General features: G+C 44.8%; 2 long non-coding RNA genes across 2 annotated transcripts in view; one reads left to right on the plus strand and one right to left on the minus strand.

Annotated features, from left to right (window-relative positions):
• The window catches only part of LOC138566455 (uncharacterized), a 215,505-nt gene that overhangs the window by 32,813 nt on the left and 157,146 nt on the right, over nt 1-25,546 (plus strand). The window contains exon 3 of the long non-coding RNA XR_011301938.1: nt 3,697-3,782. This is a non-coding gene — a long non-coding RNA (uncharacterized lncRNA). The remainder of the gene's footprint in view (nt 1-3,696; nt 3,783-25,546) is intronic.
• LOC138566456 (uncharacterized) overlaps nt 1-25,546 on the minus strand; it is a 54,288-nt gene that overhangs the window by 7,720 nt on the left and 21,022 nt on the right. The window lies entirely within an intron of this gene.

Genomic DNA, 25,546 nt, shown 5'->3' on the forward strand with positions numbered 1-25,546 from the left:
TGCCTCGAGCTGATCTAAGAACTTTGTTCTGAAGGAGTTGTAGTTTGTTTAGGTTCTTTTTTGAGGTGCCTAATAGTAGGACGTTACAATAGTCTATTTTTGTTAGTATGAGGGCTCTGACTAGTGTGAGGCAGTTATCGAAGGAGAGTAGGGGTCTGCTTAGTGTAATGAGTTTGGCAATATATGCTGTGGAAGAGGCGAGTGCGCTGATGTGATTGTTCATGGTGAGGCTGGAGTCAATGTGTATTCCTAAAGTTTTGACTTTGCGGGAGATGGGGATAGGGGTGCCATCCATCATAATGGACGAGTAGTCAGAGTGGAGTTTGCGGAGTCTGGCTGTGGAGCTAACTATGAGAATCTCAGTTTCTTCTCCATTGAGGCAGAGACTATTGTTTGCCATCCAGTTTTGGATGAGGGAGTACATTTTGTTGATGGTATCAGTGTCCTGATCGAAGTTGCCTGTGATTGGTATGAGTATTTGTGCGTCGTCGGCGAAGTTAGTGTAGATGACTCCCATGGCGTCAAGTGCTGCGAAGAGTAATTTTGTGTAGCTGTTGTAAAGGGTAGGGGAAAGGCAGGATCCTTGCGGTACTCCCAACGGTACTGGGATGGGGTCAGCTGCTTCTTCTCCTAGGAAGACTCTTGATGTACGGTCAGAGAGGAAGGACTTTATCCATGTGGTGGCTTTAGTGGCGAAGTGGAAATTGGTGGTTAGGGTTTGGCACAGTTTGTCGTGGTCGACCAGGTCGAAGGCCGCAGAGAGGTCTATTAGTAGTAGAATGCACAGTTTACCTGAGTCTCTGATGGAGTCCATCTGGTTTTTGAGGTCCAGGAAGGCAGTCTCAGTGCTGTGTCTAGGACGGAAGCCTGACTATCTCCTAGCAGGTGGTTTTGTTCTAGGTGGATTTGTACTTGGCTGCATACAATTTTGTCAATGATTTTAACATTTTCTCCTTCATTAACCCCTTAAGAGCCAAAGACGAGCTATCTCGTCCTTGGCAACAGAGAGGGCACTTAAGGGGTTAAGGAGAAAGGGCACCGTTGTGATGGGTCTGTAATTTGTAGGGATTTCAGGATCTAATGCTTTTTTGAGTAAGTGGGTTACCCATGCTGCTTTGATGGAGGCTGATATTTCGCCGGTGTTGAAGGACTTATTCACAAATTCAGTAATGGTGGGTGCTAGTGTGGTTGCACAGTCTGACTATTTTAGCTGGAAAGCCATCACCTTTGCAATTGGAAGGCTTGAGGGATGCTATTGTTTTAAGGACTTGGTCGTTTGTAACTTGGGTGAAATGGAATTCGGGTACATCGGGTTTGGTAGTTGGAGTACCAATAGGGTGAGATGGATTGGATGAGAGTTCAAAGAGCTTTTTTTGAGTGGCAATTTTACATTGTAGTGTATTTACTTTGGCAGATAGTACATTCTGAATGGTGGTGCACCAGGCTTTGCTCGTGTTAAGGGGGCCGGAAGGTAAGATGGGGGATTCTAGTTCTCTGATGATCTTGATTAATTCTTTGGTATTTGAGGCTGCGTTGGTGATGCATTCGTTGATTGATTCGGCTTTGTGGAAGAGTACGCTACTTTTGTAGTCTTTGGATAGTTGAAGGAGTTTGTAATGTAGTTTGGGGAGTGATTTATTCTGTAGAGGTTTTAAAAGGCTCTTTTTTTTCTGAGTTTTCTGAGTTCATCGCTGAACCAGGGGGGAGCTACGTTTGGGTTTGGGTTGTTTGGGTTTGAGTGGGGCCACTTCATCTAAAGCGGTTTTCAGGCAATGATGGTAGTGGTCTGCAATGCTAGCTGTGTTGGTGCAGTGTAGTGGTTTGGTATTTATCAGGTTGTGTAGTAGAGGGTTGAGATTTTCATGGGTGAGTGTGCGGGAATTCCTGATCTGTATGGGTGCTGCTTTGCAAGTTTTGGCTGTTGGATCAGTGTCTAGGTTTATGTTAAATTTAATAAGGCAGTGGTCTGTCCATTGCATGTTAAGTATGTCAATTATGGTTAGTGCGGTGTTAAGTGTGAGAATCCAGTCGAGGATTCTGCCTTTGGAATGGGTGGAGGCATTCACGATTTGAGAGTATTGCATCTCTTGGAAGGCATTGTGGCAGGCCGTTGTCCATCGGGTCGTTGTAGCCTAAATTGAGGACTCCTAGAATTATGTACTTAGTTTTGGGTTGGAGTAGTGGTGTCATAAGGAGAGGTAGGTCTATGTCTGGGCTACTCAGGGCATTTGGTGCTCTATAGGTTATTAAGAAATGTATAGTTGTTTTGGGGTTGATGGCTAGTTTGAGCGAGAGGAGTTTGTAGCCTGTGAGTGGTTCAATTTTGCATTCTCTGAATTGCAAAGTGGTTGTGTATATGATTGCTACTCCGCCACTATTGCCTTATAGGCGGTCTGCCCTTAGAAGAGTGTACTCAGGGGGGATGGCTAAGGTGATTTGGGGGCCTGAGGCTGAGTGTAACCATGTTTCGGTGAGTAGTAGGAAATAGAGTTTGAATTCTAATATGCTGTTGTGTATATCTAAAGCATGGGACCCGAGGGACCTGACATCGAGTAGGGGGTCTGAGTAAGGGTTTTGTAGTTGTGGGAGGGTTCAGGAAAGGGGTCAAATTGGTCTTAGTATGTGTCGCTGTGGTGTTGGGTGAATTTGGACGTGTCTCACTTGTGGTAGCGGTGAACTGGGGGTTGGTGATGGGGTTCGCTTGTGTCTGGTGGGGTTTCAGTATAGTAGAGGTGTTGGGATAGGACGTTTAAATACTGTGGTGATGCAACTGTTAACCAGCACCCGTGTCGAAGCCCCGCCGCTATTTGTCAAGAAAGTACAAAATAAGGAGAGTCTATTAACGAATAAAAAACAATGAAAGTGCAGCAGCGATTCAAGTGATGGCAGTATTCCTGTAAATGCAGCTGCCATAATGAGTAGTTAGCTGCGCGACTTTAGTAGGGAACCGATAGGGCCTAGCATGCACAAATAAGTGTACTTTAAATAGAATAAGAAAAAAAAAAAAACTTTGTTAAAGGGACGTTATGGTTAAGTTGCACTACTAAAAACCTATGAAATTCACTAAAAAAAACTTTAAGGGCACATTATGGTTCTAGGTAAAATCGGAAAACCCCTGAAATTCGCCAGTTATGATAGGCTAACCAACCATACCTGCCCGCCCCACTGTGCATTGCTAACACCAACACCCAGGACATGACAGATGGCATCACAAATGTCATTGATGACATCACTGATGATATCACATGTGTAGGCCCTTTGTTTTTGTTCTCTTCCAAATATATATATATATGTATATCAGTAAAAAAAAAACTTTGCTAAGACTAACACCCAGGACATCAAAGATGACATCACAAATGTCATTGATGACATCACTGATCACATCACATGTCTGGCTCCCTCTTTTTTCCTTTAGTGATATATCTTAGCTAGTAATACTTTGGAACTAAAAAATAGAAAAGTACTATATTTGTAGACTTACACTTCAAATATGTTCTGACAGTAATTCATTTGGGTTTCACTCATAGCATATGAAACATATACATAGGGAAAATAGACACTTGAAAGATGCCAATGCTTTCTATGTATGAAGACAATCAGTAAGGTTATCAACACTTTCTTATTGGTCTGCTGTTTTTTTTATTACTGTACTTTCTGTGGATATGCTCATATTTGTATTCGCATTATTCTCTTTAGGGTGCAGTCACATCATGTGATAGTTATTCATAGAGAAGTCTTAGGTTTGAAGCAGAACAATCATTTCTGAGCATACAAATAATCAGGTAGGTTATGAACAATATCTGGTTTTATTGTTGATTTTTTGCATACTTCACTTTCTCTGTATATACTCCTATTTGAATTTGTTTTTATGTCTTTGTGTTTTGTATGTAATAATGAAATTATATAGGAAGTTGGCTTTATTAGCTACTTAGAACATGTTGCACAGTACACAAAACTGTTTAAGAAAGCATTTACCATTTCACTATTTCACATGGGAATATTATCAATATTGCACCTCCATCATGTATGCTGCACACAATGCTTATGTTTATACATGAGTACTAAAGAACTTCATAATGGAATGCTATTTATATCAAAGCATTGTTTAATGCACCACGTAGCTCATGTCATCTAATCCAATGATCCGTGACAGTTTTTTTTCATCAACATTATAGTAAGACTCCCTTGTGCAGACTTTTTATGAAAACTACATGCACATGTAATGTCATCAGTGATGTCATCAATGACATTTGTGATGTCATCTTTGATGTCCTGGGTGTTAGTGTTAGCAGTGCACAGTGGGGCGGGCAGGGATGGTTGCTTAGCCTACCATAACTGGTGAATTTCAGGGGTTTTTCGATTTTACCTAGAACCATAATATGCCCTTAACTAAGTATTTTTTACTGAATTTCATAGGTTTTTAGTAGTGCAACTTAACCATAACACCCCTTTAACAAAGTTTTTTTTTACTGAATTTCATAAGTTTTTAGTAGGGCAACTGACCCATATCGTGCCTTGTACAAAATTGTTCTAGTAAATTCAATAGGTTTCTAGTAGTGACACGCAACCATACCAGTTACGAACATTTGCCTTCACTGCACACCTTCTGAAGAATACCACATGATCATATGCTGACGCGCAGCATGGTATAACCCATACACGAATCACAATAAGATATGTACCTCGTAGACAAAGTGGAGGTAATTTTGTGCTGCTGTGTGAACATGCAACCGCAAGATTTTCCGTGCAGAAATCAATCACCTAATCGTACACAGTTTATAACAACATAGTACACAGCACATACTTTTAATAAAAATGCTATTCATCTCAAAACGACATTAGCTAAAGCCATCCCTCCTCCCCAAAACACACCAATAGTGCTGTGAAGAAGCAGCTGTAGAAACACTGGCCCCAGCTCACAAATAGCACACCCACTACATTTTCCATCTTCCACCTACCCCTCCATATTACTATTTATTGCCTCTTTCCTCAGTTCCGTCTGCAAATTTCGGTCTTAGCTATGCTTCCAAACAAAAGCCATACATACACAAAAGAAATGTTCCTTGGGGACCCACCATTCACAATGACAAAAAGGAATGGGGAAAAAAAAACGCATACACTGCATCTGCTTTATATTTCGTAGTAAAGTACATAGACGCAGGGCAAGTTATGAGGGCAATCGAACCGAAAGTGCTTAACAAGGTCTCTGGATCATTAATCCCCCCCTTCCACTCCTAAAATCGGAGATGCAAGCCATTTGCAATGTACATTTTCAAAGCAGTAACCCGTGGAATTAAAACAGACGATTTTGTGTCTTGAAGCGGGCCGCCTCTGGCGTCCCGCTTTAAGAAATAAAGTCCTCTTCCAAGATGGCCACCATAGAAAGGGAAGCTGGGTGTTGCATACATAGTCCTTCTTCACTTTCCATTGCAGTCTGCAAAAAAAAAAATGGAAACTGTGTGACCATATTGCCATGAGCACATTTTTATTCCCATTGAAATGTATGGGTATGTGCAACAATTTACCACAAAGCCAGTCCCAGGTGGATATTGCCACTGTAATGCTATCTTTTCTCCGTTCTGGTCATGGTCAGTAGCCACATTGCGCACATTATGATCTTATACCATGACCCTGACACTGTGGCCACTACTAAGTACAACCTACCCTTCAGCCATTGAAGTTGTAGCATTGTTTTTTATTGAAAGAGCGACACTTGTCAAACACCAAAACACTGCAACATCTGCAACACTAGTCTTTTCGGCATTACCAATCTGCCATAGACACATTTTCAGTAAATGCACCAAGTTTTATTCCCCACAACTGTCAAATGACTGCCCAAATGAATTGTCATATTACGTGTGGAAAAAAATCCCAAAAAACTCTGTGGCCTCAATCGCAATGATAGCAGACATATTGAAACCATGAGCATTAGAACTCACCTTCGTACACATATTTTCATAAGGTGCCCAGGTGGAAAGGTCAGAAGATAAGATTGTACCGAGGATGCAAGCATGTATGTTTGCAGAAACGTTAATGTAGCACAAACATTTGCAGTGTACCTTACCTCATTTTTCCTCTTTCACAAACATACTAAATCTGACAGCAGAGCATGTTCATCAGGGGCGTTGCTAGGGGGAGGGCTAAAGGGGCTATAGCCCCTGGTCTTTTGGTTGTAGCCCCTGATAGAATCTCAGGAGCTACAGCCAAAAGACTAGCTAGCCCCCAGTCCCAACAGTTCCGACATCAGTTTAGCCCCGGGTCTTTTCCAGACCTAGCAACTCCCCTGATGTTCATACTGTTCTAATGTTCGCTATTGCAGCAGCTGCCTAACATAAGTGGGCCTGACGTCAATAAAACATAATGGCTGCCCTTGACCCTCACATAACCAACCCTATTGAAATACATTTCCTTTCTCATTGACGATCCTCTCCAGCATAGCCAAATGCGCTCATAAGCACCTACGTGCCATGACACAGCACCTGAAAATGAACACACAGGAACATACAATGTAGCACGTGACATTTTGAAGTAATAAACTAGTTTTTCAAAGAAAGAGTAACATTTTTACTTTTATTTCACAATAAACTGAGCACGAACATCGGCGTAATCCCATTGTCAATCACATAATAAATTTGTTTCTTCAGTCGTCATCGAAAATGTTAATGGTGAAGCACACATTCTTTTTCCAAACACAAATTACGCGTTTTCGATAAAGCAACCCATTTGTTTCCGCAATGATCGTCAAAACGTCGCCATGACCTTTTGGCTACAACACCGTAAAAGATGTTATGTTACTCCTAGTAGACACTTCAGCGTACGGACAAAGTGCACAGTATGGAAGGAAGTAGCTGGTCGGGAAAGTGTAAAGAAAACATGCATCAATAACCAACCTTTACCAAACAATTAAAAAAAAAAAAAAAAAAAGAACATAGGAACTAAGACACAAATCGAAGTTGCCATACAAAAAATGTTAAGTAAATAGTAGATTTCAACATGGGTATAGCTAGTGACAGGCTACAAATGTCAACAATTTCCACTCTCTATAACTTTAAAAAAATGGCAACTATACACAAAGATACTATTGCAGCTACCAAGGCAAAAGTAATGTGCAAGCATTTGCAAATGCCACCTCGTGATTTCAGAAAAGACCAACAGAACGTGCAAAGTAATACAGGTACCGATATGGCCAAACATGACATTGTAATGGGAAAATATTAGCGTTCAACAAGGGTGAATGAACACATTGCCTGAGAATGGGGACAATCTGCACTCTCGGTAAGGGGGGAAAAAAATAACAATTGCATAGAAAGGTAATACATCAGTAATATTGTCAAAAATAATGGTCTGGTAATATAAAAATTCAAACTCAGTGCGGTGTGCAGTCGTCAAAATTCAACTTACATGATATTTACCGCCTCCATTGGTTTAGGTGAAGTCAGACAGCAATGTTTTTGGCTGAATTAATCTTAGTGAAGTGATATTTCATGTGCCTTACAAATGGTTTTGAAACGTAACCTTATTAAATGGTATGTGTTGCAAACTTTCACTCCCACATTCTTACTGTTTTTGCGTTCAAGCTCAAGGTAAAAAAACAATGAACCCTTATGGGTACAGTTGGCTGCGTGGCCCTACTGTGCTGGAAACCAAAAAAAGCAAATCATGTGACATTCACTCAGAATGCTAATAGATTCTCACTTTACAACAACATATTAGTATGCATTCATGAGAATCGCTACTCCCACGCTGAACCACTGTTGTCAGCAAATATTGCAGGTGGCTGTCTCAGATTTTAAAATGTAGGACGCAAGTCTCATAGTGATAGTATTGTTAAAGCGTTATAAGACAGAGTGATTCTTCGCCGTATATTGAGCATCTACTGCCACTGTACCGTATGACTTTGGTGACATGAAAACAACGCTTTTTGACTTACTGCTCCACAGCCCATCCCAGCCTCAGTAACGCTCACCTTCCCAAACAGTGTTGCATAAGTGTAACAAGTGCAATGTTGGCTGCGACTGTATGTGCTAGGGGCGATGTCCGCGTACACCAAAACATAAACGAAAGATGGCAGCTGCAGCGACAGAATCTCATGCACTTCACGCTGTTCCACAACCAATTAGTACAGAGGCCACATGTCTGTGGACATGGAAGCTGCCCAAAAAGTGCTCTTTCTGTGGAAACAACACCTTAACCGTAACTGCACAGCCACTACCGTGGCTGTGTAATATGCTGCAGTCGTTGTGTCCAGAGCCTACAGTCTTGGGTGTAAGGCCATAGATATTTCATGTATGGGTGTGCAATATGTAAAAAATATAGTGGCCTATAACTCCAGTGCTTAAAGCCTTTGGCCATGCACCCAAGACTCTAGGTCCTGGCCACAACCACCACAGCATATCACACCAATTGTGGCTTTTAACTGCACTACGTACAAGTGTGGTCTTAGGTGCATGGCTTCCAAGACTCTATGTACTTCCCACAACCACCTCCTTGATGGTCGATAATACGGGTGTATGCATAGCGGTGATATGCTATAGTGGTTGTTGCCAGTCCCTAGAGTCTTGGGTGTCTGTCCATACATATTGTAATGTATACGTGTGCAGTGGCAAATAATTGCAGTGCTTATAACTTTGTTGTTTGGTGCATGGCCTTGTGTATCTATAGCTGTGATATGCTAAAGCGGTTGTGCCCAGAGACTAAAGGCTTGGGTGCCAGGGCATAAATAGTTGAAGGTGTGGGTGTATAGTATATAAAAACCGTTGTGGCTAATAACTCTGCTTTTAACTTATTTCTAGGGTGCACGGCCTTCGGCCATGCACCCAAGACTCTAGGTGCTGGCCACAACTACCACAGCATATCGCACCCATAGTGCCTTATAGTTTCTCTACCTATCAATTTCATCTTGGGTGCATGGCCTTTCGCCATGCAACCAAGATTGTAGGCCCTGGCCACAACCACCGCAGCATATCATCCCCCTGGTGGCGTATAAGTGAGGAGCACCCTCATACCAATAAAAATGTTAAGTACGCCATGTACCCAATCTTAATGTTCGTTGACACCACGCGTGTCCTTAGAATACTTTCAAGGTGCGTACGCACAGCACGGACTGAAGTACTATCCTTATGAGACCCCTCATTTTCAGTACTTACAAACATTCCGTACAAGGCGGCCATTGGGAATACATCATGAACACAGTTTCTGAAACAGCATTTCGTCTCTGGTCGCCGCCGCGCTGTCGACGGATCCAAGATGTCGGGCACATCCAAACAACCTGACGCAAATCACGGCTCACTGCAGCCAATCGGCGGAGACGTCGCGTCTGCGCGGTCAAGACGTCAGCCCCTTAGCGAATCGGTATCCTGTCCGTGGAGCGAACAGGGAAGTGTGACCGCGAAGTGGACATAGATATCACTCATTTTTAGAGACATACTTTTCGATCGTTTAAAATGAAACTACTGGAAGGATTGTCAGCAAATTTATAAAAGCACGCTTTCGGGACCAAGCCCCTGCCCCTGCCGCAAACTTGGTGAAAATCCGTCCAGCGGTTTGGCCTGTAGGCGTGCGCAACGTTTTTCCCCCATTCAGTCTATGGGGAAAAAAAGACGTTTTGGGACCCCCCCTACTACTTTTCCCCCCCTGGACCAAACCTCACCAACCTTTGCAAAAATATTCAGAGTGGGTCATATACTATTTTTGCAAAGTTTCGTGAGGATTCGTCCGGGGACAGTGGAATTATAAGCTGCCCAAAAAGTGCTCTTCCTATGGAAACAGCAACTTAACCATAACTACACAGCCACTACCGTGGCTGTGTAATAGATTAGGTGGCAGGTACGAGCATACACAGTTGATGGACTCACTACATATGTTGATAAGAATCCATTGCAGGTAGATCAGGATATACTGCGTACCCATAGGGAGGGACATCGATTTATGGCAGCCATGCATTAGGACCTGCCAGATAGGTAGGGAACAAATGTGACAAAACCATTGCCATTTTAAAACTGCAAAACAGAGCAGAGTACAAGGCTCTGATATCCAGTTAGGCCTTGCATCTGAAATTAGGTAATTGAAACAAATACAATTACATTATGGAAATGTTCAGTGGCTGCACGGTAGCTAGCAGAAAGCAATCTGAAGGTTAGGAGAGCCAGAGGGGAGTTTCGTATGCAGGAATAGCGAGAGCATGGGATTGCGATTTACAAGCCGGTGAGTGCTCAACCATTAAATTGAATTAGCTACAATATGAAAACAGTGGCCTTTCATGTGCAGGTGCAAGTTATGCGTAAGCCAGGATATCCATGGGAAGTAAAGCGAAAGAGCACCACAAGTGGTAGGTTGAGTCAGATGCATGCAAATAGAATTAGCTAAAATACAAACAAATATAGGGAAATTGCGCTCGAAATACCACCCTTACACACATGACCGAAACAGTAGTCATTTATAATGTGCCAGGAACCAGAAAAGCGCCTGCGTACTCCGACAATAGGCAGGCACGAGGAGACGTCCAACGGTGAATCCGCTCAACTCAACAAGCTTCATGGTGCCAAGATGGGGGTGTTCTTTAAATGGAATAATAGTGAACCGTTGATTTCTCTACCCCCACCATGCGTCTCCATATTTCCTCGCACCTTGTCAGTGCCTACGGTTGACCGTGTTACATGCCAACCAATGAACGTCCATCCTTACCCCACCGCCTAGTAGTTTAGTGCCAACCAAGAGTTTTAAAGCAATAATATATTAGGCTTCTTATTTGTAGTAGGTTGTCCTTTAGGAGTTAGCAGAATGGGACCCCTCCAATCATAATAATTCTACCTATAAAGTATATGTAGCTTAGGAGTATGGACCAATCATAGGTAGGGATAGGTTTTTGTGTGTCGTCATGATGCCAGCAGTGACAAATCAGCACTTCATAAACTGTTGACATCCATTGTAACTCAGAATATCATGAGAGCTTGGCTGTTAGTCATATTTCCCACGGCTGTCTTGCTTGTTTTGAATAAAAGCCGGGTTTACCTTGTATTTTACATACTCCATCTTCTGTGTCGCCTCTTTTTTGGCAAGTACCAGAGTGGGACCCACATTACTTTTTTCGGGAACCCTGCCAATGTTCCCTCAAATTATTTTTCTCTATGTGCAGAACTGGTTGGCTGTCGTGCGCACATTATTTTCCATGGGGGCAGCTGACTAATGAGGTAAGCCACTTTGTGAGCATGCGTAGTTAGTGAGCTACCATATCTGAATAGAATTTGGAAAGGCATGTCCACTTCCCAATCACTGCAATTCTTTACAAATCTCACATCACTTTTTTCCAAACACATAGGCTAAAAAATATGTTATATGTTATTATAAAGACAGCTAATCAACTAGTCCAAGACTTCAAGATCTGCCACAGTACCTAGCAGAAGTACTCCTGTGCAGAGAAAATTGTGTGTTTATGCCCCTGGAAAAACACTCACGCATATTACAAAACAACAAATATTGCACAATACATGTAGCTGTGAAACAATTCAGACAGAATACAATATTTGCACATGGAACATTGGCAACTGAAGGGAATATGTCAGAAAACATGCCAATAGGAGTTCATGTTCCACTTTAATGAAGTAATTCAAGGACCAGGAGAACATGCCTAGTTTGTGTATGGATGTGCAATGTGTAATAATGATACTTTCATCAGAATAACAGCACCTCAGAAACTGATGGTCAAAATTCCTGGGCCTCGGCTTACTATCCACATTGTGTTATCTTGTGAGTTGTTACAACACTTACTCGACACAAGTATAAGGGGCATATACACCATCAATTAATACTCCCTAAAAACAGGAAAATGTGGCCAACAACAATAGGAAACAATGAACACATGGGAGCCTACCCCCTGCTTCTACCCACAAAGTTTCCTGATGTTTTCAAGTTAGTTACCAGCTGAACAGTGGCATAGGAAACAACTCTTAAAAACATTGCTGCTGATCTCAAGAGGAAATATAAAAGGAAAGAACATATTTTAATAAGCATAAAATATCCCTATTGTCAAAGCTAATTACTTTTTTACTCCCTGAGAAAAAATATTTGAATCCAAGTAGGGAGCAAAATCTTATCGGAGCCCTCACTGCAACGCTGACATAGGAAGTGAAATGATCGGGCTAATAATACAGCCTATAGTTTTGCTCTCCCTTCCTCACCACAGCCTAGACAAAATTCAACAAAACCCTTACTGATGTTTCTTATGGAGCCACCACAGATATGTGCCTTTTAAGTTAATAGCAGCAATGCTCAGCTGTCCAACAGATTGAGTGCCTTCTTCTGTAACCAGGGAACCCTCTTCTGCAATTCATTGTTATCACTTAAATACTTTGCATGGGGATGCTAGAGGCAATAAACAAAGAACACATGATTATATAGAAAATCCCTCAGCAGAGGAGCATAGATAGAAACAGACAGTGCAGTTTCCTATCCTTTAGCAAACAAACACATTTCCTTCACTGTATTGTATTGCCAAAAGGTTTGACTTGGTTTTTTAAATTGGCTGATTTGTTCATCACCTAGGAGTGTTCTCCTATACCCTGCCACCTGTACTCCGCAATCCCCCAGCTCCTGTGCTAGCCTCTAATACTAGTTGACAGAGTACTGTAGAAAGTGAGGGATTGTAGCAGTAAACACTTGCTGGGAAAGTCATCAATTTGCATGGGCACAATTATTTTGCAGTGCATACAAGATGTTTTGCAACATACCTCACCCCTACAGTATTATACAAGTGCTCAGTGAAGTCATTTCTGTATAGCAGAGTTACTGTATAACGTGTTAAGGCCTATGCCCAATAGAACTCTGAAAAATTGGAAAGGATGTAGATTGTTTGAAAAGCATTCTACTATCTGTATCTATCCTCCTCTATCCAACACCACAAGCCTTATCGTAATCTCTGCTCTGCCTCCTCAACTACCCTCGTGGCTCTTCGCCCTCCCTGTGCTTCCTCTCAAGAGCACCAGGGGACCACTCCGGTGGTGATAGTGTGCGGTACAAATATCCTTTAACATTAACTTCTGCTCGCTCTTCTTGCTCCACTTTCATGGAATTCTCTTCCCTCGGACATCTGAAAAACTGTCCACACAGATTTGTTCTAAACCAAACAAAAAACCTACCTTCTCGCATCAGAGTTACCATTGTAATCTACCTCTCATCTGTCTGCTGGCTAACATTAGTCCCTCACCTCTAACCTGCCTGTCTCTCACTTCCTCTGTCTGCACTCTAGCACTTCACCCATCAGGGTCACATCCCGAGCACAGCTGGCTGATCCGCCTACCTGCACTTAAAAATGTCAATTTTTTATTGTCCTTCATCTATGTATGTCCACTTATGTATTGTCCCCAGAAATGGTTCCATTTACTCCCCTCCACAAGCTGGTCAGAATGTCCCCCAAAATCAACTTATTGTACGAAGCTCAGTGCTTCCAGTCAAATCTGATTTCTTATTTATTGCATGTTCTTTAGCTATCAATATAAATATAAATAAAATAAATAAATAGAATATCAATCGCCCTAATATTAGAGGAGTAATGTCAGGTATAAGCCATACCCATGTACCCTTGCAGGCCATGAAAATGATATTGCAATGTTGCTTTTAGCTTATAGCATAATGTCAGCAGTGCTAAAGTAGGAGACGCTAAGCACGACATTTGTCTACTCAAAATCCATAGAAGGCAAATATTTGAGTTTCATAATGTGTTACCCTGCAAGAGGACTGCTGCAAAGCACTTGCATGACATATATACAAAGCATCGGAAGCATCGGTTGAAGCTACACATCCAAGTAGCCTGCTTACTTACAGTAAGTAGCCAATATTTGGCTGATAGTTGGGTTACATAGTGTTGGTGAGGCACAATGAGCAATAGAAATTCTGGCGCTTGAACGTTATTCAGTTTACAACAAATATAAAACAAGTGGATGTAGGTACAAGTCTGGTAACCTTTCGTAGAGCCAAAAGTGGAAGAGTCAAGGTTGACATCTAAATGTGTTCTGGGGCAGAAGTTAGAGTCATAAGGTAAAAGCGTGGAAGAATCAAGTATTGTAGTCATGGGTGAGTAGGGAACATTATTTGGTAATGTGTCCAGGCATATCTTGGTTAGATTCTGCTGTTCATGGAACCACTTTTTCATATTAGTTTTTAACCATTTATGGGTGTATTCTGTTGTTGGGGAACTTACGTTTTTAAGGTCACGCGTGCATAGTAGGGTAGTGCAAATGAGCTATACCAGAATATCAAGATTAGTTTGTAATTTTAAGAGAAAGCAAATGTCAGATAATAGATGTGGTTTCTACCTTATTAAATGATTTTTGATTAAGTGAGAATTGTCTGTGTGTGCAGCAAAAAAAATCTTCTGAGCAGCACCCAGAAGCAAGCTGGGCAAGCGCACGTGCGCTCAGCTTAGAAGGAACATTCCCGCTACACTCGGTAGTAGAGGATTTTATTTGAGAGTTTTGCAGACTGTTAGGGGTCCATGCCACCCTTCCTTTTGGACAGCGGAACGTTCTGGAGAGCAGAGTTGTGTGCACAACCGAACAGGAAGTCAGCAGGAGCCAGCCTTGGAGTGAAGTCCTGCCCGGTCTTTGGCTCCCCGCTGGGCACAGGAGGAACCGGCAGATTAAGGGGACCCCTGATGCAGAGATTCTTAAAAGATCTGCGGATATGAGTATGTCATGTGAGTGGTCAAATTGGGAAATTTTGGTATGCATAAAAAGTGAGAAAGAGGAATAAGAGAAATTTCCCAGCAAGACATGGGAATGGGTGCGGGGCAGGGTTTAAGGCCCGACCTCCTTCGGGAGGATAGAGAAAAAAAAAAGAAAGGGAGCTAAGAATCCCCCGGGAAACATCTTTTTTATTTAAAATGTTTGAATTGTTGATTGCCGGCATTGTTTCTGTGTTGTGAGATAGGACCTATAGAGGTGTTTTTCCTTGGGTATTGTCAGCATAGCAGATAGTAGTGTTTGACGGACGTTGATGGGGTAGGTATGGTTTAGCTTATGAGCAGTTGTGACGTAGAAGCAGGATTGGATCACTGCGGGGTGTCCTCAGAAAATGTTGGAGGTTGATTGAATTGTGACAAAGATTTGAAATTGGGAAGGGGTGTGAGCAAGGGGAGTGCATGAGTAGATTGTGAAAAGAAGTTTCTTTTGATCCTTGGTAAACTGTGTATTGTTCATATTGGTTATTTGCTAAGCGGTAAACTGTGCGTTGCTTAAAAGTTGCCATGTCAGATACCCCAATAATCCACCTATGCAGATACAGCACAAAGGTCACCAATATCATATCAAGTGGGTGAAAGACACCGGCAGTAAGATGTTTGTGTAATGGCCACAAGAGGGCACTCACTCTAAGGATGTACTCCGGCATATTTGCACATACTTACATGCCATACACAAGGGCACGAACACAAGAGCAGGCAAGGCATACTAAATCTTTGAAAGGCCTTTGAGAAAGAGACATAGGGTCCTAAGAGAGAATGGATGCTTAATGTGCATGAGGTAGGGCCCAAGCAGCCCACATCACTGCCCACCTCCTCCTTTGAGCAGAGCACTTGCGTACAGCCCTGTTTCTGCCAGCCGAGGCAAGCGTTCGCACACAGCCCACAGTAACAGCTCCTTATGAGGAGAGCGCCCTGACCCTCCCAGGACTATACCAGTTACAAGCAGCAGCGAGAGAGAGAGAGAGGGGCATGCAGACAGGTGGTGGAAGAGTGAGAAGTGTACCAATAGGTGATGAAGGTAGTGGAGAGCCAACAATCGAACTAGAATGGGTAGGAGAAACATTCCTACTCAAACTAGATGGGAAGGATACAGAATAACTATGTGAAGGTTGGAGTATGAAGAAAAGAAGGAGGCAGCTTGGGAGGAATTCAGAAGAGAGACATATGAGGAGATAGAGCACAATACAAGGAAAAAGGAAGAGAATGAACAGAGAAGAGAGGCAGGCAGAGAAAACACAGAGAGAGGAACATAGAAGGCAAAGAGGCAATACCATTATTGCAAACATGATCACAGGCAAGGAAAAGTATGAGTATATAAGGGAATTAAATGAGAAAAATAAAAGAATGACAAGAGAAAAGGAAGAAATTGTGAAAAGAGAAAGGAGGTGACAAAAAGTGTAATGGGAAATATGATGCAGTAATATTGAGAGAAGAGACTGGGACAATGACCCCAGATAACTGGGGTAGAGATGTGTTGTCAGAGATAATGATTGGAACATATGTAAGGGATCCACTTAAGAAAGTGAGTTTCAATCCTATAATTGAGGATGACAAAGGCAGAGAAAGTGACAGTGATGACGGTGACGGGGGAGAAGAGGTGGCCTCGCAAATAGACAAGACAGGACCAGCATTAGGGGATATATTTGACTTGTTTGGGCCAAATATGAGCATATATCCGCCTCTTAGATCAGTACGCCCGATAAACCAAGACCATAGAAAACCATATTTATTTCAAGACTTGCCACCAAAGCAGCTTGGCCGAGACATTTAAAAAGAGAAGATACACAACTGCGTCCGTGGGCAGAAAGGGAACACCGCATTTCCAGCTACTCCACAAGTGATTAGAGCTGCCCCACTATACGATATAGAAACAGACGGACAGAAATAATCTGATGGATAAGTTGCTGTCACGCCCAGCAGGTGCCTGTAAGTGGATCTACCGATTAGAGTGAGAGACAGCTGAGATAGTGTTAGCTATATCTGACATGAAAAGACCATTTATATTAGCATCTATACTGGGTGAGCAGGCAGAGGACGTATGGAAACAAGCAGGCTATTCCGCTGTGATAGAAGAGAACACCACCAAATACGACATGTCGTCAATCAATAATTGCAGAGCCAATGTATGGAAGGCACTAAGGGTGTTATTTCCAGACAAATCTGACATGGGCACAATAAATACTATGAAGATGCGACCTACCGAGGACCCCACTACCTATATTTTAGACATTAAGGAACGTTGGTGCTTCGAAACTAAAGATAATTGGGATAGAAATATACAAGTGTTTTGTCATATTTTATGTCAGGGCCTTAACGAAGAAGTACAGAGAAAGTTAAAAAAAGATTGTGAGGATCGAAATGAGACCATGGCAAGAAGTACAAGTGATTATTGTCCATCACTGTAGGTTAAAGCAGGAGAAAGGTCAAAAGAAAAATGAAGAAAGGCATAAGGAAGCAGCAAAATTAGTGCAACGTTTTTTTTATACAGAATGGCAGTAGAAGCAGCAGTATTAACAAATGCAGGAGATGGGAACAGTGGTCAGAGAGTGGGCATGCCCCAGCATGGCATGGGTTGTCACTTTGCAGGGAGAGGATAGAGTAATTTTTACTCAAGACGAGGAGGGGATTTGCACCCAGAGGGAGAAGATTTGGGTTTGTAGCACCACAAGGGAGGGGTTGGGAGAGGACAGCCACGATTTGAGGGGCCGGGGGGGCAGAATGCTAGACATGTGGGAAAATTTGACACATCTCACAAGTATGCAGAAGTAGGGGAGCACTGCAGCAAGGAGGGATGCCATATAGGCTAAGAGGAGGGAGGTCATATGGGTCAAGAGGGGGGATGGCATATCCACCACCATATAGTGCATCACAGCAAGATTATGGTTATTACGATAACACACAATATCTGCAAGACCAGACACAATCACAGCAGATGCTGCTGATGCTGCAAACACAGCCAAAGCAGCAAGCACAAATGCCACATTCACAATCACAGATAGCGCCACAGCAGACATTGTTGACACAGCAACCACAGAATGCAGTGCAATCACAACAAGCAGCGACACAATGGGATGCAAACATCTTGCCGCAAACACAGACCACCCGGATAGGAGGGGTGATGGTGGTCCGGGGAACCCTTTCACGGGGACAGAACTGAACATGTACCCACAATAGGACAGCCCACAGAGTGACTTGATGTGCCTTATCCAATCAGTAACGCTGGGCAGGAAGTGAGGGTAGGGGTAAATATAGGTGACCGGACTCTCTTAGTTGACACTGGGGGGTGACAAGAGCCTGTGCCAGAGTGGGGAAAATTCCAATGCCGGGAATATCCATGGACATACAAGGATTCTCTGGGTGGAAACAGACGGTTCCTTTCACTGACAGCTTGCCTGTGACAGTAGGAGACCAGACACTAGATGTCCCATGTTTATATTTCCAAAGGACACCTGTTAACATATTGGGAAGAGACATTTTATGAGTAAATAACACATGACAATATCATTTACAGAGGACAGTATAATATGTTCGACATAAGGCATACATTTCCAGGTGACAAGAGAGTACAAACAAGCATTTTATGGGCAAAGAGCACAAAGGGGATTTCCTTATGGAGTACAAGTGGTGTTAGCATTGCTTCCCTGCATTAAGGGACAGCTATTGAGATTACCCACAGAATTATAATTCAGAGCAGAGATACCTAGGGATGTAACAGAAGGAGAGCTGATTATATTTGAATTGGAGACAGCTGTAGTGAGAAAGGACAGAGTGATTTTACATGAAACTGATGAGGAGGTGGTGAATTGGCACACAGTGATAGCACTCGTCAACACACAGACTGACCGGGTTGACAGATGATGAGTTGTTTGAAGACAATTGGCCTCATTACGAGTCCGCCGGTCCGGACTTAACTTTGCCGGTATAACCATACCTGCACCGTTTCCACGATTAGCAAATTACGGCCCACGATCCCGGAAATACCACCACCATAAACCGCCACCACGGAGTCAAGGCACCTGTAAACTGCGTCGGCAGGGAGACCCCCCAGTTACCGGCAATACCTAACACTGTGCGCATTGCAAGTATCACAGACATGGAAACACTGCCATAAAAATGGCAGAAAAACCGTGGACACGGTGGCGGTATCGCTGCCACCGCGAACATGACTTTAAACAGTGCCTGGTGAGCTGAATCAGGCCACAGGTGCACCAAATGAGCCCAGCTGGACCCAGCAGGCCACTGGGAGTCTACAAAAGGCCCACACCCAGGCCAACTCCAAACACAACTATGCAGGCAATAGCTGTAGCTGTAGCAGCATTGGGACTGGGGCTATTGAACCTACAGGCAGCACTGCACATGGTGGCAGTAATGGTGCAGAGGAGGAGGTGGCGCAGGCGGCAGTTAGCAAACCATGCCAAAACCAATTGTGCAGCTGGCACGACCCCACAGGCAGCCTGCAAAACCCTGCATCAAGGGCTCACCCTAGAACCTGACCCCAGGACAGATCCACACATTATATCGGCTGGACCGTCCAACAACCATGTACATCACCACCACGATTGAGGACATCAGCAGCCACATTGGCATTACGACCGCAACCCCCCCTCCTGACCTGAAGGTGGTGTTGGTACTGCATTTTCTTGGCACCAGAACTTATCAGCACACAGTTGGTGAGCTGCATGGGCTCTCACAACCCTGTTTTTCCAAAATATTGGGACAGCTACTGGATACACTGCTGCGCCATGTGTCGGAACACATCACCCTACCCCGTACGCTTGCCCAGGTCATTGCCACCAAGTTGGCCTTCCATGCCATTGCGGCCATGCCAAATTGCATAGGTGCAGTAGATTGCACCCACATAGAGCTGACAGCACCACGTGCAATGGAGATGGTGTACCGGAATAGGAAACTGTATAGGAAACTGTACCACTCACTGAATGTAGATGGTATGTGACACCGGATAAGTGATAACACATTGCTGCACACATTTCCCGGGGTCAACACATGACTCAATGGTCCTGCGGAATGCGACATTGCCACGTTACATGGAACGCTACGCTGGACAAAGCACATGGGTATTGGGTGAGTACAACTGCCAATGCACAGGCCCTGTGGAAGGGGGGTGTGTGTCCAGGGCAATGGCCTGTGTGAGTGGGCTGCTACAACTGCATATGCATCACCCCCCGGCCCATGTAATGGACAGTCATCACAACCCACACATCACAAAGCTACACATGACAGGTTGCCACAGTGTGCCCGTACACACCCTGCCAAATAAGACACAACCAATACTACCACAAGCCCATACTCAATACATCCACCCACACCATGCACCACTGCTCCCCCAATGCACATGATGGCTGCACATGAGACATCCTGCATCAACCATATCATCACAGTGTATTGATCGACTCCTCCATGTGTGTACATCACTGCACAATGCCATATTTACCAAGCACTATTGTCCGCAAGGGCAACTACATATGCACAGCAAGTCTTTGGGCAACGTCCAAATGCCAACAACAATGATCCAGGAATGGTAATCACCCACTCCTTGGCCCATATGGATGAATGAATGATGACGCAAGATTGCACTGCATCTGATCAAGACATGATACCACCAAAACTGACATGTCCCCCACATTTACATCCCATGTAGGTGATGCTGGATATGCACTCTCGCCATGGCTGATGACACCTGTACGGAGGCCAAGGAACAGGCATGAGGAGGCATACAACAGGGCACACGTCCGCACACGTGGCATTATTGAGCGGACATTTGGCCTACTGAAGGCCAGGTTCCGCTGCTTGAGCAGATCTGGCGGATCACTGCTCTACAGCCCAGTGAAGACGGGTAAAATTGTGCTCATGTGTGCCATGCTGCAGAATCTGTGCACGCGTAGGAACATTCCGCTGCCCCCAAACACAGAGGATGATGATGGAGTTGAGGATGGTGACGGGGATGGGATGGCTCCACTCCCTCACGGGCGGTGCACAAGATGGCCAATGAGCACGGGGTACACTCATTCGCATTTACTTTTGAGAGACTGCACATTTACAGCATTACATGGATAGGACGATGCCAGTTAATAAATGGATTGACTGCAAATGAAATGACGGATGTCCACTCAGTGTTTATCTAAGGTGATATATTTTAAACAAAACAGGAAAGAAGGTGCATTGTGTAGGGAAGCTGTACACCGTGACCACCCACCACCCAAACGTACCCACCCCCAACCAGGCCCCAAACTACTAACCCCCTAATGGACCTCCCCAACCACACAAATGTACCCACCCCCAACCAGGCCCCAAACTACTAAACCCCTAATGGACCTCCCCCACCACCCAAACATATCCAGCTCCAACCAGGCCCCAAACTACTAACCCCCTAATGGACCTCCCCCACCACCCAAATGTACCCACCCCATACACCCATTGTGTCCCTGAATGTCTCCTGCACAGCCAAACAAATATAGCATTATTTGCGTGTGTGCTTCTGCGCATGGGCGTCCTAGCCAGACGGCCCTGTCAGACGACTTGAGCGCCTCAGTGGGCTGGCAGTGGTGTAGCTAGATGTTGTGGTGCTGATGGATGGCACTGTTGGTGTCAGTTTTAGAATACGTCCTAAATACACCTGCTGGGCAAGCAACATAGACTCCGCTATGGTGGATGTGTTATTGCTGCCCTCCCGGACATGGCGTGCCAAGGTCACAATGGTGGTTGCAAAACGTCCAATGGCCCTGGAGAGCCGACGCACAGATGTAGAATAACTCTCGGTCTGCAGCCTGGCCTCCTCCAGCTGCCTCTCATCAAGCTACGCAAGGGTGGCCTGCTGATCCTCCATCCGCTGAATGCGGGCATTCAGCTCCGCCATGGAGGGGGTTGGCAATCTCATGGGACTATGCAGTGAGGGGAGGGGCTGAACTGGAGGTCGTGGAGCGATGATAGGTCATCCAAGTTGGCCCCCTCCCCCTATGGCCCTACTTCATCCTGCAAGGCTGGAGCACTGTTGTCACTGCATGCAGCCTCCTCCGCAGTGCAGATGGTCTCAGGGATGGGATCTGTGGCCATGATGGGTGGGCATGGCACTTGTGTGGCAGCAGGAAGCATGGGGATGGTGGTGTTGGCCGGTGCATCAGGGCAAGATGCAGCTGATGGCTGAGTTCCAGAGCAGCTTGCACCGTCCTCCTGGGCAGCGGTGCTGCGTTGTCCACGTGCAGGTGCACGTTGTCTCGCCTGTTGGGCTTTGTCGCTGTCACTTGAAATGGCTGTGGGGACACAGAGGGCATGCTGTTAGTTGTGTGCTGGTACTTGATGGGTCCATCACATGCATCAGACAGGTCAATCAGGGAGCACTTGCATTTACACGCATATGACTGTTGATGCACTCAGGTGTACGTGTCTCTGCTTGTACCGAGTCACGCACTGTGAGCATGTCCAAGGGCCATGTATTGTGGGGTGTTCTTCTAATCTGGCTAATGAGGGGGTCCTTAGGGTCACTCCTGCTCTGACAGGGGGGGGCTCTGAGGGGGTCCTTTGGATTACTCCTGGGCTCAAACTGCACTCATGGCATTGTAATCTGTGCATCTGCAGGTGGGCTCACTCCTGCCTCTACATCGCCAATGTCATGTATTGACTCAAGGTGGAGTACACTGCTGCAGCGCTCCTCCCATGTCTGCAGTTTTAGTGGTGATGCAGGCCCTCCACCTGTGCCACTGCTCTGCTACCGGTGTGCAACAATGAGGTTTCGCATCCCGAGTCTGAGGTCGTCCCACCTCTTGTGACAGTCCTTCATACTGCGTGTTGTGACACCGACTGCTGTGCACTTCCGTGCAGCCTCAGCCCACACCTCCTTCCGACGTTGCTGGGTTGCACAGCGCTGGTCAGCGCTGAAGAGCATTTCAGCATGCTGCACAATGTGGTCCACTAGTACAGTCAGCTCTGCCTCTCTAAAGCGCTGTTTCCCCTGTCTTTGTGCAGGGATCCTGGATGCCATGGTGGTGGTTCTTTTTGACTTCTCAGAGTGGTGATCTGGCCTGTGCTGACTCTGGACGGCAGTGGATAGTTGTTTATATAATGGCCGCCTCTCTCTTTCCGGTTTTTCACAGTCATGGTATTTCCGCTTCCAGAGTTTACGTGTCCGTGACGATGGTGGCGGTCACGGTTTTTGAACTGCTTTTTGAGGCAGAATGTCCATTTCCGTGGGCGTTTACGTGGCGACCGTGACACCGTTTCCGCGTTAGTGTGCTGTGCGTGCCCGACAGGCCGTAATCGGCCGCAGTTTCTGCAACCTTGCAGACGTGGAAACTGTTTCACAATCATCACGGAATCACTGCATACTGGACCGGCGGACTCATAATGAGGCACAGTGACTAAGAAGATCAGATAATTTTCAAAATCAGTATACCATATCAATTGAGAGTAGCGTACAGAACAGTGCCACTAAAGAGAATGCTAGCTAAACGAGTTACATCATTGATGGAAGAAGATTTGGCAAAAGTACCCAGCACACTGTGGACGACCAGTCCATACGATGTGGGGTTTCTAAAAGGAATTGGAGCAGTAGAAATAAAACTGAAGAAAAGAGCCATTTTACCTAGAGCAAAACAGTACCCAATGTTCAAAGAAGCAGATGAGGTGATCTACGAAACAATAGAAGTCCTCATGTAACAGGGAGTGATCGTGCCATCAGAGTCCCCTTGCAATATTGACGTGTACCCAGTAATAAAATCTCAGGGAGGGCCATGTAGATTTATATGAGATTTGCACCCCCTGAATAACAATGTTGAGGCTGAATTGCCAGTGGCGCCCAATCTTGCCACGGTATAGTGTAACATACCTCCCACAGTCACATATTTAACAGTGACCGATTGTAAAAAGAAAGCATTCTTCAGTATACCCCTTGTGAGGAGCCAGGAATGAGACGCAGACACAGAACTCATAGTTTTGGCCATAAACCTTTATTGAAACAATAACGGGTTGGAAAATGCTGCACTACCCCTATTCTAGGAGGCGTTTCCCTGCCTGAAACAAAAAACTAAGGGTCTGCGCAATGTCAAGATGTCCAAAGCAAAAACGTCCTGTATTCAAAATACTAACCTGGCCCTCACACTCTAAATTAACTCGAAGGCAAAAAGGGGAATGCCTTTGGCCTTCAAAAGTGCACAAATGTTCAAAAAGGAAAAGACGTACCTCCAACACAAAAGTTCCAGTTGGATAAAGTTCAGTTCTAGAGGATAACTCCCTTTGCCTGGATTGCTCTTCACTGTACTAGGATATGAGTCTTCCTTGGGTTTCCTATGGTAGGTAAAACAACTTCTATGCAACTTCTCCTACCAGCTTTCTTTCTCCCTTTAGTACGATTTCAATACAGTCTTTAGCTATGCCCGATATATCCTTATCAGGATTCCCTCGCGTAATTTGCTTGACACTTTGTCAAACTTAAATTGGCCCGGTATACTCTCCTGCCAGGTCTTTCCTCTGTGTTTTACTTAACACTCTTGCAACTTTCTTCTGTGCCTAATTTAAGACACTTGCAACTTCAATCTGCCTGGTTTACTCTCCTGCCAGGCCTTTCTCATGTATTTTACTCAATACTTTTGCAATGTGTATCTGCCTGGCAAAGTCTCCTGCCAGGGCTTTCTCATATGTTTCACTCACTCAGCACACTTGCAAATTGGACCATATTTAGTATTCATTTTGTGATATTTCTTTAGGCAATATCGAATCTCTCATGCGTTTCATTTACTTGGCTTTGCCTTCTGTAGGATTGATGGCATACCCCAGTGTCCCAGCATTCCTTGGATGGACTCACCGGCTCTCTGTCGCGTGTGTCAGTCTTCCAGCGGGAAGCCTGCAGCAGCTATTCTGCATCATGTCCCTTCTTCCCGGGTTCACCGCTTCTGCCTTGTGGCTCCCGCTTACCTGCTGTGAGTTTTTCAGTGCTCGAGCAGTGTGGAGGCTGCTTCTCAGTGCCTGTGTAGGCGGGAAGTCTTCCTTTGTCTTCCTCTCATGGCGTCATCGCAGCAGACCTGCTCCTGCAATCTGCTCTCCTCAGCTTTCTCCGTGAGCTGGGTGGCTCCACGGACCCTTCAACAGCACAGCGGTCTCTCAGCCGCTACTGAGAGGATGAGATTTTCCTAGCCAGAGATTCTCTCCTGTCAGCTGGCACCATGATTTAAATGTCCCAGTATCAAATATGCGCTTGCAACCACTATGTCATAACTCTGTTGTCAAAAGCCATAATAGACCGTCTATGAAGGCCTACAGCACTACAGCACCCAAGCCATTGCCAAAATGGGCTAAATTAGTATATCTAAGACACTCCAAGATAGCTAAATGTTTATCAGCAAAGAAAAACCACCAAGAGGGCTCGCACTGGGCCTTCGGGAAGAAAGCACGAAAACAGTCTAGTAAAGCAAGAATCCGGGCTATATAAACCCCACCCTGCATTGAGCCCATGCTTAGCGTTATACTGCAAGTCCAGAGACTTGTCGGAACATTTACGGACGATATCAGTGAGATCAACCACAGCTTTCTGGAGAGCCTTTGTTTCCTGAACAAGATCAAACGCTCGTTCTGAGGAGGCGTTCCTATGGACTCAGTGGTTTCATTTGTCCCAATATCGTGATCGAGTCCTAGCTCTCACTCTTTCTCTCTGAACCACAGTGGTACCCAGTCCAGTGGCTCCCTTTCCACGGTCGCCGGAGCCTGTGGAGCAACAGATTTGTTTTTCCAAAGCGGTGTACTGAACCAAGTCCTTGTGTTAATGCACAGCAAACTGCGAAGTAACGGGGTCCCTCGCCTGCAGGA

The sequence above is a fragment of the Ambystoma mexicanum genome, chromosome 2p (genome assembly GCF_040938575.1).
Source record: "Ambystoma mexicanum isolate Mex_15411 chromosome 2p, UKY_AmexF1_1, whole genome shotgun sequence".
NCBI classification, from domain to species: Eukaryota; Metazoa; Chordata; class Amphibia; order Caudata; family Ambystomatidae; genus Ambystoma; species Ambystoma mexicanum.